At 52.9% G+C, this 15,922-nt stretch overlaps 2 long non-coding RNA genes across 2 annotated transcripts; one reads left to right on the forward strand and one right to left on the reverse strand.

Moving 5' to 3' along the window:
• Positions 1 to 12,242: 12,242 nt before the first annotated feature.
• On the reverse strand, positions 12,243 to 13,683 carry LOC125520260 (uncharacterized). The gene is made up of 2 exons (XR_007288588.2): positions 12,897 to 13,683; positions 12,243 to 12,824 (listed from the first exon to the last, which is right to left on the reverse strand). It is a non-coding gene; the product is annotated as an uncharacterized LOC125520260 (long non-coding RNA).
• Positions 13,684 to 14,062: 379 nt separating this feature from the next.
• Positions 14,063 to 15,546, forward strand: LOC125520261 (uncharacterized). Its single transcript, XR_007288589.2, has 2 exons — positions 14,063 to 14,436; positions 15,083 to 15,546. It is a non-coding gene; the product is annotated as an uncharacterized LOC125520261 (long non-coding RNA).
• Positions 15,547 to 15,922: the final 376 nt, after the last annotated feature.

Raw genomic sequence — 15,922 nt, forward strand, 5'->3', positions numbered from 1 at the left:
TCAAAATAGCGCTCAGGCGTGCGGTGCCCCTTGCCCTCAGGCGGCCCCTCGGTCGCAAGCTTGACGGCGTTCATCTTCGCCCACTGCACCTTGACGTGGGCGAAAGCCATCCGCGCACCTTCGATGCAGACCGACCGCTTTATGAAATCAAGCCGAGGACAGGCATAGACCAGCCGCTTCACGAGCCCAAAATGACTGTTGGGTACGGCTTCGAAAGGCCATAGATGGATTACTAAATCCCTCATGGACAATCCGGCCACCCTATGCAGTTCGGACAGCTATTTCAGCTGATCGTTGAGGGCCACCGGATGCTCTGGCGCAAGGTATTGCGACCAGAACAGTTTCTCCGATGAGCTCCCCTCCTTGGCTCAAAAAAACTCCGCGGCATCAGCCACACTGTGAGGCAGATCCGCAAACACTCGTGGAGAACTCCAAATCCGGGTCAGTAAGAGGTACCTTTTCTGCACAAATTTGCTCTGCATAATAAAGGTCTTACCCGCCATAATTTGCTTGGCCTCCTAGACCTCCCGGAAGGCGCCCTGGGCTTCAACCCGGGCCTCTTGCGCACTTTGGCGGGCCTTAGCAAGTTCAGACTCTTGGTCCACAACCTTGCGCTCTAAGGACTCGCACTTCTTTACGACGTCCTCGAGCTCCTGCTGAACCTCCCCGACCCTTGATTCGTGTTTTTTGCGGGCGGATTGTTCCTTCTCCGCCCTCTTCTGGGACTCGCTCAGAGCCTTCTAGAGGGACTCCACCTTGGCCACAGCTCCTATGAAGCATCATATTAACGTGATCAACACAAACAATTCTCCTCATTTTAATCCGAATAGGCCATTGCATACCTTGCTTGTCCTCAAGCTGTTTCTTACCGCGCCTGAGCTCTTCATCAGCCTGCTCCAACCGCTGCTTCAATTCGGCCACTTCGGTAGAATGGGAGGTCACAGCCAGCATCGAGGCCTGCTTATTCATATAGACATATACGATTAGTCTCCTGCAAAAATTATTTGATCCTCTATCCGGCATTTGTTTCCAAACTCTGGATAGAGTCTCAGGGGCTACTGTCTATACTACGGCGTTCTTTTTGCATAATTGTGTCACGTACCTCAAAGCCTGTTAGAAGGCTGGCGCACACTTCGATTAGTCCGCTCTTAGCAGACTGAACCCTCTCAACCACCGTACCCATAAGGATACGGTGTTCCTCTACAACGGAAGCACCTTGGAGCGCTTCCAGTAGAGTATCCGGTGCCCCTGGATGGACAGAGGTCACTGGTGGAATAGGCTCACCTCCTCCTTTCGAAGAAGGCTGCTTACCTGATTACAGAGCCGTACGAGCCTTCGAAATAGTATTCGGCTGGGGGCCGAATTTGGTATGCCCCCCATCGCCACTCTCTGGGGGGGCCTGCTCTCCCGTGTGTCCGGCGGCCGAGGTTTCACCCTCTGGCACCACGTCACCGGCCACCTGTACCTCTCCCTGGCTTGGGAGGGTCCTTGGGGACAACACTTCGGCGTCATCCGTACTCTTGGGGGAGGAGGCCGGCAGAAGCGACCCGCTGTCCATCACCTTTGGATCCAGCGAATTCCCCGAAGATGAGGATTGCTGGAGTGCCGGACTGCAGCACATGATTCAACATATTAAAACCATGAAGCAAAAAGTTGGATATATATGTGTGTGCAAGTTCCTTTGAGTACTTACGATCCAGCCAGGGGCTTCTTCCAGGGACGCCACTCGGAGTTGCTGTTGGTGTCCCATTCGGAATCGTTCGCAAGGGAGACCCTCCCTTTCTTGGACGCCTCTGCCTCCAAATCCGTGGAGGTTGCCCTTTTCTTCCTTCCCCCCTCGGGGGGGGGGGGGGGATTGCTTTCCTCCTCCTCGTCGTCGTTCTCGGCAAGGGAGGAGTGGGTTTCGGGGTTTTCGTATATTGTGTCCGAAGTGCCTCTATGGCGGAGGCCGCTTCTTGTCTCCTGGCCCTTCTTCTTGGCCTTCTTCTCCGGCGCCTGGTAAGGCGCCGGAACCAGCATCTTCGTCAGGAGCGGGATGGCTGGGTTTTTGGGCAACGGAGCCGGACACTTGATCCGCTCTGCCTTCTTTATCCAGCTCTGAAAAGACATATGGAGAAACTTAGACATCTTCCGTGAATGCGCATGAAGAGATACACCTTCAAGTATGAAGAACTCACCAGACTGGCTAGATGGGTCAGGTCGTATCCATGGTCATCGGACATCTGCGGCCACGTCTGATTGGCCTTGAAAAGCACCTTCCAGATATCTTTTTGCATGGAGCTGAAGAAATGTTGCAAGGTCTGGTGCTTGGCCGGAACAAACTCCCACAGATGGCAAGTCCGGCTTTGGCAGGGAAGGATCCGGCGAAAAAGCATCACCTGGATCACATTGACGATCTTGATGTTCTTGTCCACCATGCTATTGACGCGCGCCTGCAGCGCTGATATCTCGTCCGATGACGACCAGTCTAGCCCCTTTTTTAGCCAGGAAGTAAGCCACATTGGGGGCCCGGACTTGAATTCGGGAGCCGCAGCCCAGGTGGTGTCGCGGGGCTTAGTGACATAGAACCACTGCTTCTGCCACCCCTTGACGGTTTCCACAAAGGTGCCAGCGGGCCATGTGACACTGGATAGTTTGCTCACCATGGCAGCTCCGCACTCCGCATGTTGACCATCCACCACTTTCGGCTTCACATTAAAGATCTTCAGCCATAATCCGAAGTGGGGTGGGATGCGGAGGAAAGCCTCGCACACGACAACGAATGCCGAGATGTTGAGGAAAGAGTTCGGGGCTAGAACGTGGAAATCTAGCCCGTAGTAGAACATGAGTCCACGGACGAAGGGTGGAGGGGAAATCCTAACGCGAGTGTCGGTGTCAAAACCGGCGGATCTTGGGTAGGTGGTCCCGAACTGTGCGTCTAAGGAGGATGGTAACAGGAGGCAGGGGACACGATGTTTTACCCAGGTTCGGGCCCTCTTGACGGAGGTAAAACCCTACGTCCTGCTTGATTATTCTTGATAATATGAGCAGTACAAGAGTTGATCTACCACGAGACCGGAGAGGCTAAACCCTAGAAGCTAGCCTATGGTATGATTGTATGGTGTCCTACGGACTAAAACCCTCCGGTTTATATAGACACCGGAGGGGGCTAGGGTTACACAAGGTCGGTTACAAAGGAGGAAATATACATATCCGTATTGCCTAGCTTGCCTTCCACGCCAAGTAGAGTCCCATCCAGACACGGGACGAAGTCTTCAATCTTGTATCTTCATAGTCCAACAGTCCGGCCAAAGGATATAGTCCGGCTGTCCGGAGACCCCCTAATCCAGGACTCCCTCAGTAGCCCCTGAACCAGGCTTCAGTGACGATGAGTTCGGCGCGCAGTGTTGTCTTCGGCATTGCAAGGTGGGTTCCTCCTCCGAATACACCATAGAAGAGTTTGAATACAAGGATAGCGTCTGACCCTGCAAAATAAGTTACACATACCACCGTAGAGAGAATAATATTTCCACAAATCTAATCTGCTGACACGTTTTGGCAGCATGACATCACACCATGGCCCGGTAATTATTTGAACCGTTTTTCTTTAACCAGCCCCGCACATAACGCGAGGTTGTTTCTTGACACGTCTTGTCAAAGCAGAGATTGTGTTCCCCTTATTACGGGATTCTCATCAATACGGACGTGGGTAACCCAACCGCGCCATCAATTACGGCGCTTGGTGGACAAGCGAGTTTTACCAGGCTAGTGGAGGCGCATAGTTTAGTCCGCCCTTATAAAGGGATAAGATCTCACCTTTTTCTACCCACGCCTTCTTCCTCCTTGCTCATCCATTCTCGCGCACTCGAGCTCCAGCGCCCAAGTCCGCATCCTCCTCCTCAACTCTCTCCAAACATGTCCGGAGCGGGAGGCAAGTGGATGGCCTCCTCCATCACGGAGGGGCACATCAAAAAGTTACGCGGAGCCGGATACTTAGTCGCGGATATCGCGCACTGGCTGCCAGCCGCGGGGCAGGTCATCCCTACCCCAAAACCCCACGAGAGGGTGGTCTTCCTCCACCACTTCCTCCGCGGACTGGGGTTTCCCCTCCATCCATTTGTCCGCGGCCTCATGTTCTACTATGGGCTGGACTTTCATGATCTAGCCCCGAACTTCATCCTCAACATCTCGGTGTTCATCATCGTGTGCGAGGCCTTTCTCCGCATCCGGCCCCACTTCGGCATGTGGCTGAAGACCTTCAATATCAAGCCGAAGGTGGTGGGTGGCCAACAGGCGGAATGCGGCGGAGCCATGGTGGGCAAGATGCCCAACGTTACATGGCTCGAGGGCTCCTTCGTGGAGACCATAAAGGGGTGGCAGTTGGGTGGTTCTACATCACCGAGCCACGCGACACCAACTGGGCGGCGGCCCCCGAGTTTCGATCCGGAATCCCCACGCGGATCACTTCCTGGAAGGAGAAGAGCCTGTCCTGGGGTTCATCGGTGGAGTTGGACAGACTCTAGAAATGTATCCGGAACATGACAAGCAAGAAACTTAAGCTTGTCAACATAGTCCAAGTCATGCTCTTCCGCCAGATCCTCCCGTGACAACAACGGGATTTCAACTTATGGGAGTTCGACCCGGCCCGGCACCAGACTCTAAGTGAGCTCTTCGACACGACGCACAAAGACGTCTGGAGGGTGCTGTTCAAGGGCGCCGAGGTCCCTCCCTCTCTCACCGAGGACCGCGGGCTAAGCGCGAAGCGCCCTGCGGATCCGGTAAGTACTGTACATTTGGCAGGATATTTATTTCCCATAGCTTAACCATGTGCGGGGTCTGAGCTCTCATGCCTTTAACAGGACTGGGTGGAGGCATCGGAGCAGATCGACTGTCCGGCCCCTCTGCCCGAAGACACTGCGGGCGCTCTCCTGATAGAGTTGCTGACTCCGGCTCCTTATAAGGTGCCGGAGAAGACCAAGAAGAAGGACAAGGGAACCCGAAAGAGTTCCCGGCGCCAAGTGGTATCGGACTCATCGTCCGATAACTCCGCGACGCACTCCTCCCATGAAGATGAGGAGGAGGAAGATGAAGATGCTCCCCCCCCCCAAGCCGGGGGAGACAAGAAAAGGAAGGCCGCCCCAACCGGGGAGGCCGAAGGGTCCAAGAAAGGAAGGACTCTCCTTCCGGACTGCTCCACCACCGCCGCCGAAGGCGAAGACGAGTGGCTGCTCAGGGCCAAGCCCCTGACAAAGTCGTAAGTATTTGGATACCAGAGTAACTCATAGCATTCCTTTGTCGCACTGCTTCTCCTAACGCCGAATATGATTATGCAGACCGCCTCAAGCCCGTTTCGACGTATCCTCATCGGACGGCTCCTTGTATTCGTCAGATATGGATAGCGATCCACTTCTGACCGCCTCCTCCCTTTGCCCTATGGACAATGCCGAGGTGTTGTCTCAAGGGGCACCGAGCCGGGGGGAGACAGTCCCCGAGGCGCCTCAAGGCGACCTTCCGGACTCCAGGAGCAAAGGGAGCAAGGCTCCCGGGGGCTCCAAGCACGGCTCTCAGCCGAACACCGCGCCGGAACCTCCAGTGGTTCCGAACTCGGGCAAGCGGCCCCCTTTCAAAAGGGGTAAGACGCCCGTGCCGGTGACCTCTATCCATCCAAAGGCATCGGACAACCTGCTGGGAGCGCTTCGTGGCGCTTCCATCAACGAAGAGCACCGCACTATTATGAGTGCGGTGATCAAGAAGGTTCAGTCCGCCAAGAGCAGACTGACTGAAGCCTGTGCCAGCCTTCTAACAGGCTTTGAGGTAAGTATTTAAAATATAGGAAAAATATTACCGCGTAGACAGTAGCCCCTGATGCTCTGTTTGGTGTTCACAAAGAAAAGCCGAATAGAGGATCAAATAATATCTAAAGGAGTCTAACATAAGTTTATCTATATGCGTATGCAGGCTTTGCTGCTGACCTCTGCCGCACTCACTGCGGAGGTCGCCGCAATGAAGCAGGACCTCGAGGGGTCCAAGAAAGAGCTCAGCCTTGCTAAGAGGCAGCTCGAGGAGAACAAAGGTAAGTAATACCTAGTCTATAGATATATATATATATGAAAAAAAAAGCGATTGCAAAATGACAGGATCATCATGAATTTGCCAGGGGCCACGACCGAAGTGGCGACCCTGAAGCAAGCGTTGTCCGAGGCCGAAAACAAAGCGGTCCAGGAGCGCACCGAGCGGGAAAAGCAAGAGGCACGGGTGGGCGAGGTGCAGCAAGAGCTCCAACCTCTCGTGACGAAGCACGAGGCGTTGGAGCTTGACTCGAAGACGCAAGAGTCTGAGTTTGCCGCGGTCCTTGAGAGTGCAAAGAATGCCAAGGCTGAAGCCCACAAGGCCCTCCAGGAGATTGAGGCGATGAGGAAGATAGCGGCGGATAAGGCATTCAATATGCAAAGCAAGCATGTGAAAGTAAATTACTTGTTGCTTACCCGAGTCCGGAGCTCTCTAGGAGTATTCGCAGATTTGCCCCGCAGTGTGTCAGATGCCACAATGTTTTACCAGGCCAAGGAGGGAAGCTCGACGGAGAACCTGTTCTCGTCTCAGTATACTGGAACCGAACACCCGATGCCTATGAGCGACCAGCTGAAGCAACTGGTCGAGCTACACAAGGCGGCCGAACAGGCCATGAAGGGCTTTATAGTACGGATGTGGCCTGGTGACGCCCTTCCCAACAGCTACTTTGGCCTGGTGAGGCGGCTTGTGGATGCCTGCCCACGGCTGGAATTCATCAAGCGGTCCGTTTGCATCAAAGGTGCACGCCGGACTTTCGCCCGTGCGAAGGTGCACTGGGCCAAGATGGACGCCGTGAAGCTGGTGAAGGAGGCGCCGCCGCAGGGCAAGGAGCATCACCACCCCGATATGTATTATGAGGGTGTCCTGAAGGGTGCCCGTCTTGTAGCAGACGAGTGTGCGAAAGATGTAATATTTGAATGAACTTGCTCATGTGATCCTTTATTATGAAAACTTGTTCATATGCGCAATGCAACGCTTGTTTGAATTTAAAATATTACCTTCTGTTCGGCTGTTTATCAAATCTGAGAGCTGGCTAGTCGTCGGCTTCTGCCCCCATGCCACGAGTGCTGGGGTGTTCGGGATAAACCTGAGCACTCTTGTTCCCATTTTTGGGTCCTTCGAGGGAGGTGCTCAGCACAATGAACAAGGCAATCGGACTATAATACTTTATCACTCTCACTTAGCCATAGAATTCTATAATTTTAAATTTTGGCGAAGCCCCTAGTATTCGGAAGGCCGAATTCGGGGCGCTATACACGCCTTAAGCCAGACAAAGCCGACTCCTCGCTCTAAGCGGCATAAGTCTTTAGGGACTCGAAACCTCTCGAACAGCGACCAGTCTCTCGCCTTATCGTGATAGTCAGTTTTAGCTTTCTCTACTGAGGTGCTTAGCCCAGCAGAACCGGGGCACAATCGCAGTAGTTCTCCCAGTGCTACCTTAGCCGATATAGCGGAACGTAAGGTACCAAAACATGGGAGCCGGGCAAACCCAACCATTCGGAGCTAATGCATATAGTGATATAAGTTCGGGGTGCCGCACTGTCGAAAGTGTTCGGACTTCTCACGCCGTATTATGGGGTATGCTTAAGCCCCTGGCGTATTGGCCGTACCAGAGTGTACGGGTGCTGGATGTCATGAATGAACATATATATATATATATATATAAGAAGAATGCAATAATATTCTTAGTGCTATGCATTGTTTATTCAAAAAGGTGCGTTAAAGCTGAATGATACAAGTAGTGCGATAAGCAAAAAGTAGGACTATTTGACATGTCCCTTCCAAGGGCAAGCTGAGGAATGGTATTAAAGCAAGTATTTCAATCGTTATCGTAATCCACCTGGGAGTTCCGCGGTGCGACGTAGCTTTCTGCCTCCTTGGTTGTTGCATCATGTGTCTGGCAATCATACTGCTGGACAGGATTTCCAGAGATTAAAGTCCTGAAAGAGAAAAATAACAGAGCGGGAAGCCCCTAGTGCGGTTGAGCCGCGTCTTGGGGCATGCCGTAGTCGTGCCCCCCTAGCCACCTGTGCCCATGGTATTTTTAATGCGTAATTATGTACGCGTGGCACGGATTTCGCCTTTTGGCTGGGACCGGGGTGGGGGCCGCATTGCTATGCGAGCTCGGAACGTGCCAGGCGGTCTTGTTGCCGATTACTTCGGGCGCGCTTGAAGGTGTCTGGATCCTTAATCGCCGAACTAGTGGATTGCCTTAAGAGGCTGCTTTGTGCTTCTGCTGCGAGGGCCGCAGTGTGCTCCTCCATGAGGAGAGAGCGCTCTGTGTTTCCATTAACTGTGATGACCCCCCGAGGTCCTGGCATCTTGAGCTTGAGGTATGCATAATGCGGTACCGCATTGAATCTCGCAAATGCGGTTCGCCCGAACAGTGCATGATAGCCACTGCGGAACGGGACTATGTCAAAGATTAACTCTTCGCTTTGAAAGTTATCCAGGGATCCGAAGACCACTTCCAGTGTGACTGAGCCTGTGCAATGGGCCTCTACACCTGGTATGACGCCTTTGAAGGTCGTTTTTTGTGGGTTTGATCCTTGAGGGGTCTATACCCATTTTGCGCACTGTGTCCTGATAAAACAGGTTCAGGCTGCTGCCGCCATCAATAAGGACTCGAGTGAGGTGAAATCCTTCAATAATTGGGTCTAGGACCAGTGCGGCGAATCCGCCATGACGGATACTAGTGGGGTGGTACCTGCGATCGAAGGTGATCGGACAAGAGGACCATGGGTTGAACTTTGGGGCGACTGGCTCCAACGCATATACGTCCCTTAGCGCACGCTTCCGCTCCCTCTTGGGATGTGGGTTGCGTATATCATGTTCGCCGTCCACACTTGTGGGGGGAACCTCTTCTATCCTCCGGTGTTCGGCTGCCGGGGCTCCTCCTCGTCATCTCTATGTGACCCCTTATCTTTGTTTTCGGCATTTAACTTGTCGGCCTGTTTGAACACCCAACAATCCCTGTTGGTGTGGTTGGCTGGCTTGTCGGGGGTGCCGTGTATTTGACACGAGCGGTCGAGTATACGATCCAAACTGGACGGGCCCGGAGTGCTTCTTTTGAATGGCTTTTTTCGCTGACCGGGTTTAGAGCCTTTGAATCCGGCATTGACAGTCGTATCCTCGGTATTGTCGCTGTTAATGCGGCGCTTATGTTTGTTGCGACGTGACCTGCCATTACCATCCTTGATATCCGAAGTACCATGGTTCTTTGATATGTTATTGCTGCGAGCCAGCCAGCTGTCTTCTCCCGCACAAAAGCGGGTCATGAGTGTCGTGAGGACTGCCATAGATTTCGGCTTTTGCTAGCCAAGGTGCCGGGCGAGCCACTCGTCGCGGATGTTATGCTTAAAAGCTGCTGGGGCTTCTGCATCCGGACAGTCGACGATTTGATTCTTCTTTGCTAGGAACCGTGTCCAGAATTGTCTGGCCGACTCCTCTGTCTGCTGAATTATGTGGCTCAAGTCATCGGCATCCGGCGGTCACACATAAGTGCTCTAGAAGTTGTTGAAGAATGCGGTTTCCAGATCTTCCCAACAGCCAATGGACTCTGCTGGCAAGCTGTTGAGCCAATGCCGAGCTGGTCCTTTGAGCTTGAGGGGGGGGGGGTATTTGATGGCGTGTAGATCATCACCACGGGCCATGTCGATGTGCAGGAGGAAGTCCTTGATCCGTACCGCAGGATCTGTTGTGCCGTCATATGATTCGATATTTACGGGTTTGAAACCCTCTAGGATTTGGTGATCCATTACTTCGTCTGTGAAGCATAGGGGGTGTGCGGTGCCTCTGTACTGGGCTATATCGCGACGCAGCTCAAATAAGTCTTGCCCATCGTGTTCGGCCCGGCCGGATTTACTTTTACTGTATCCGGCGTGACAGTTATCGTTTCGCATAGTGGCGCGCCCTTGTGATCCGTAGATCGATCTTGCATGTTTTGCTTTCTCCTCCAATATGTCTCGCAGATCTAGCATGTTTCCCAGTGTCTTGTCATTTTTATTTGAGTGGCGTCGGGGTGCGGGCTGGGTTTTTGGCTGAAATGCCTTTCCGTCACGGCCACGAGGTGGCCGGTCAGCCGCATCATATGCTGGAGATGTAGGTTTGAATGCTTCCTCCTCCAGTCGGGGTAGCAACCTACGCTTTGGGTAACTCTTGGAGGGGAGTTCGAGTTTATATTCCTCGGCCGCAAGGACTTCAGTTCATCTGTCAGCTAGCAAATCTTGATCAACTTAAAGCTGCTGTTACTTTTTCTTAAGGCTATTTGCCGTGGCTATAAGCCGGCGCTTGAAGCGCTCTTGTTCGACGGGATCCTCAGGCACGACGAATTCGTCATCACTGAGGCTTGTCTCGTCTTCGGAGGAAGGCATGTAATTATCATCCTCCGTCTCTCCATCTGTCGCTCTCTCTGGAGGGCTGGCTTCTTCATCCTCCTGCCCTAAATCTTGCTGGAGGGGATTGTTATCATCTTCGGCACTGTCCGGAGTGCTATTATCTCCTGTGCCGGGGTCACCGCTTTTGCTTTGGCGAGACTTAGAGCGGCGCCGCTGACGCCGGCGCTTGGGTTGCTTTTTGGAGGGGTCATCCTCTGCTGCCTCATCGCCATTGCCTTCTTTGGGTGTGTCCACCATGTATATATCATATGATGAGGTGGTTGTCCAGCGCCCGGTGGGCAGTGATTCCTCTTCGCCTCCCGCATCATCGTTCATGCCGTCGATGTCTTCAGATTCGAAGTCGAGCATGTCGGTTAAGTCGTCGAAAGTGGCTACTAAGTGGGTGGTGGGTGGGCGGCGAATTTCTTCGGCATCTGCATCCCAATCCTGCCGGACATAGTTCGGCCAGGACTCTCCTGGCAAGGAGAGTGACCTTAATGAGTTCAGTATGTCACCGAAGGGCGAGTGCTGAAAGATATCCGTGAAGGTAAACTCCATGACCGGTGCCCAATCGGATTCGATAGGCACGGGCGCAGGCGGTTAGGAGTCCGTGGCCGGGGAGGAATCCGGTAGTTCGGCGTCACGGCTCTCATGAAGGGTAAGGTCGATACTTGGCTCGATCGCCGATGAGAGTGCGGCCTCCGTGGCGGGGTCTATCCACCCGCCCATGAAAGGCGCAGCTGGCTCCGAATTGAGGTTCGGAGCGGTTGTCGGCGCGATCTCCTGGACATTGTCTGATGCCAGAGCTAGATCATGCTCATCATGACCGTGTGGCGCACTAGGCAGGGGCTTGAATCCGTCGAAGATCAAATCTCCGCGGATATCAGTCGTGTAGTTTAAGATTCCAAACCTGACCTGATGGCCAGGGCGTAATTCTCGATCTGCTCCAGATGGCCAAGCGAGTTGGCCCGTAGTGCGAAGCCGTCGAATACAAAGATCTGTCCGGGAAGAAAAGTCTCACCCTGGACTACATCGCTATCGATGATCGAAGAAGCCATCAAGCCTAATGGTGACGACACAGAGGAACTCTCAATGAAAGCACCAATGTCGGTGTCAAAACCGACGGATCTCGGGTAGGGGTCCCAAACTGTGCGTCTAAGGCAGATGGTAATAGGAGGCAAGGGACACGATGTTTTACCCAAGTTTGGGCCCTCTTGATGGAGATAAAACCCTACATCCTGCTTGATTATTCTTGATAATATGAGTAGTACAAGAGTTGATCTACCACGAGATCGGAGAGGCTAAACCCTAGAAGCTAGCCTATGATATGATTGTATAGTGTCCTACGGACTAAAACCCTCCGGTTTATATAGGCACCGGAGGGGCTAGGGTTATACAAGGTCGGTTACAAAGGAGGAAATATACATATCCGTATTGTCTAGCTTGCCTTCCACGCCAAGTAGAGTCCCATCCGGACACGGGACGAAGTCTTCAATCTTGTATCTTCATAATCCAACAGTCCGGCCAAAGGATATAGTCCGGCTGTTCGGAGACCCCCTAATTCAGGACTCCCTCAGCGAGGATGAAGTGGAAAATGAATACCACACTCGTTGGGCTCCATGGTGGGGATGATCTGCCCCTTGCTTGGTCGGAAGCAGGTGGGCGATTCCTTAGGCCAAGTACCCCGCTTCCCAGAGCTCAGTGATGTTCTCCTTCATGAGAGGCAGCCATCCACTTGCCTTGCGTTTCGGATCCGGACATGATCGGAGTGCTTTTTGAAGGCGGAAAGGATGGAAGCTTGGGCGCTGGAGCTCAAGATCGATGCAATTATTTTCTCTCTCTTTTTCACAAAGTGAACCACAAAGGGATTTACAACGAACTGTACCTATATTGTAAAAAAGAACACCAACAATTTGACTGCAAAATTATATTGGACCGCTGAGGGTCGGCGGCAATGGGCCATGTGCCCTGTGCACGGTGAGAGGTAAAGGGGGAGTACAGGGGCGAGGTCGTTGTCCTCACGGTCAATGGAAAGCACCACCAGGGCCATATTCGCCGGCGGAAAGTGAAGAAAAGGTGGAACTAGATGATGCGCACTGCTTTTTCTCAAAAAAAAGATGATACGCACTGCACAGGAACCGCACAAAACCGAAGTTTTTTATCGGACCACGTCAGTGAGGTGCACACGGGGCGTCAACTGCACTCCACGGCCACGCGCATCAAACCGTATCGCGTGCCCACTGGGATTGGACCTCGCTCCTCGCCGAAGGGAGTATGCACTCCGTGCGCAAGTAGTGAAGGTCGGAGGTTGACATGGCAGAGAGAGGAAGCCGTCCTCGCCTCAGACGAAGCAGCAGGAAAAGGCGGGGCGTGGCCAGCGCCAAGGATTTTCACAATGAACTGCAAAAAAATATTCAGTGAGCTGCAAAAAATACTCAAAGGAGCTGCAAATAGGGGGGAGGCGGATCCAACACTGAACGGCGACTGGTGTTTTTGGCTGCCGCAGTCGCTATAGTCCACAAGTACTAGCACACAGGTAAGAGCTCGTCGAGGTACGGCTTGGGGGAGGGGAACCAGATCGGTGCTGGTAGGTAGCGGGGCCGGATACAAGAACTTCTCCTTCCTCCTCTCCGCTGGTGGCCTAAACCGCTGTGAGGCTGCATCCAGTGGGGAAGGCAAGGGCGCGACGTCGGCGGTGGCGGTCCGGAGCACCCCTTCATGGAGGTGGCGGCGGCCCAGAGCCCCTCTGCCTCCCCTGGATGGATCTGGTGGTGGGGTGGTCCGAGTCCCACGCGAGGCATAGCTCGCCATGGAAGGGGACGAGGGACCCTCGCAGCCGAGGTTGGTGGTGGCACGATGTCCGACAGTGGGGCCTCCGTCGGCTGCGAGCCGAAGCTTACCGCGATGAGGCGGGGTTGGAAGGTGGATCTGACCGCCGTTGATGGAAGGCCGGTCTGGGGAGGGGAAGGCAGAGCATCAAGCGCACCGGACGGGACGTGGTGGCACCATGACCACGGGGAGGAGGAGGAGATGGGTGCGGGAAGGCCGTTGCTTGGCAGCGGCGGAACCGGCGTGGGAGAAGCCGGATGGGGGTGGGGCGGCGTCGGCGGGGCAAGAAGCGGGTTGGGGGTGGGGCGGCGCCGGTGTGGGAAGAAATCCAGTGGGGATGGGGCGACGCGCCCTGGAAGAGCAGAAGGTGGATCTGGGGAGGGGAATTGTGGCAGAGGAGAAGGGAGGTGGGATGCGTGGTTGGAGGTTGGTGGGTTCGTTTTAGGCGTCCGGCAGGGGTTCAACGTGTTAGCGGAATAAGCTTTTTTGTTAGGAGTCAAGGGGTGCATCTATTCTAATAACACGTCTTAAGAGTCTTATTCTAATAACATTTCGCTTATTCTAATAAGACCGGACGCCCATCCCATAGAACAACAGTCCACCCCACCTACCCACGGGCACAAACCAAAAACCACTCCACGCCGCCTCCCCCCCCCCCTCACGCCTCCCACCGCGCCGCCCACCCACCACCACGTCCACCACCTCCCACTACGTTGACCACTACCCACCACCATCTTCCACAACGCCAGCCAACCACCACGGTCGGTCTGCCGCGGCCGCCCTCCCCAAATCACAGCCGTGCAACCCCTCCCCAGGCCGCTGCCACGCCACCTCTCCCTAGGACGCCGTTGTGCCCCTGGCCGACGCCGCCTCCTACTACACCCCTCCGCCGCCGGCCATCATGCCTGACAGATCGCCAGGCCGACCCCACCTTCCTCCGCCCTGGCTACCAACCCCCCACCCCCGCGATGCCCCGTTGCTGGATCGGTCCCCCTCTCCATCCCCTGCTAGCCCACGACGGCCTCCCCTGCCACGAGAACCAACCCTTGGCGCCTCCTCCCATGGCGGTCGCCCCGACCTCATCGATGAGGCGGGCTGACAGCGACCTCCCTCGTTCTCGTCTCCCGTCGTTGTCGCTGCGACAGAACTGTTGTTGTGGGCGCCGGCAATGGCAGCAGCAAAAGTGAGCTCCTTCTGCCCTCTTACCCATCCTCCTCCGCTACAGATCACAAATCGGTAGCCGTCGGGCAGGACGACGATGACTTTGACTCCTCCTGTGAGAACAGCAACCATGTCACCCCCAGGAACCCCTGTTTCCCCAAATGAAGTTATGTTGATCCTCAATTGCAGCTCTGCTAGGTGCTAGTGCTGATTTTTGTGTGTGTATGTATGCGTATGTGGATGTGTAAAACAACAGAAAGATGTATTGTGTCCCTGAGCGTCATCAGCAGCCATAGGCAATGGCACAAAAACAGAATGTGCGCTTGCGGTTTGGTTAGTTTGGTTGTGCAATATTTTCTTTTTGTTTGTGTGGTTCACTTGTCTGTTAAAATTACTCAACTCATGTTGGTGGGAGGTAACGGTCTTTTGATGTAACTGTAATTTTTAATGCAGCCCACTTTCCCATTCATGCATCTCACTAACATTGATTATGTAGTCTAGATGAGTTTTAAAAAGAAACTGAACAGAAACCAAAACATCAACATCTCAAAGAAGTTCGCTTATTATTAGATGTACTTCACTTGCTCGGTCCATGTAGTCCACTCGCTAGGACCGATCATTGCCCATTCATGTAGCTCACTAACATTGATCATTGCTCCCTGTTGCAGTTCGATCGAGGCCCATGGCTCCTCCGGCCGGGAGTTCGCAGTTCAGTTTCAAAGTGTTTTGGATAGTTTTCGGTTCAGGGCTTCTTCTGTGTGGTTCCTTGCTTTTTCTTTGAAATTTTTGTGTCTGAGCCAGAACTTCACCTCCGCGTTGAGTCCAGAATTGCAGTATAGTGCATAGTACAAAGGAGTTTACTTTGTAAAATATTGTACAAAGGAGTTCACTTTTTATTATTTTTGGAGGAATTTTTTTGCAAATTTGTAAGGACATGGTGTATAATTTGTTAAAATCGATGCAGCTCACTAAGGAAACCTTTGTGGTGCACTTTGCAAAACAAAGGTGTCCACTTGTAAAAAAATGTATAGAGGAGTTCACTTTTTATTATTTTTGGAGGATTTTTTTTTTGCGAATTTGTCAGGACATGGTGTATAATTTATTAAAATCGATGCAGCTCATTAAGAAAACCTTTGAGGTGCACTTTGCAAAACAAAGGAGTTCACTTTGTAAAAAATGTATAGAGGAGTTCACTTTTTATTATTTTTGGAGGAATTTTTTTGTAAATTTGTAAGGGCATGGTGTATAATTTGTTAAAATCGATGCAGCTCGTTAAGAAAACCTTTGCGGTGGACTTTGCAAAACAAAGGAGTTCACTTTTAAAAAAGGACTTTGCTAACTTCCACCCAGTCGGAAGTTAAGCAACAGATCCGCACAATTTCTCACTTTTCTAATTTGTATGCATGCACTAGCTTCATCTAATTTTTTTGTGCGTGTCCACTGTCTACTAGCAGTTAATTAGCAGCTACTAATCATATACATGCAGAAAAAATGAGGATGATGTCATC

The sequence above is a fragment of the Triticum urartu genome, chromosome 7A (genome assembly GCF_056163025.1).
Source record: "Triticum urartu cultivar PI428250 chromosome 7A, HENAU_Tu73, whole genome shotgun sequence".
NCBI classification, from domain to species: Eukaryota; Viridiplantae; Streptophyta; class Magnoliopsida; order Poales; family Poaceae; genus Triticum; species Triticum urartu.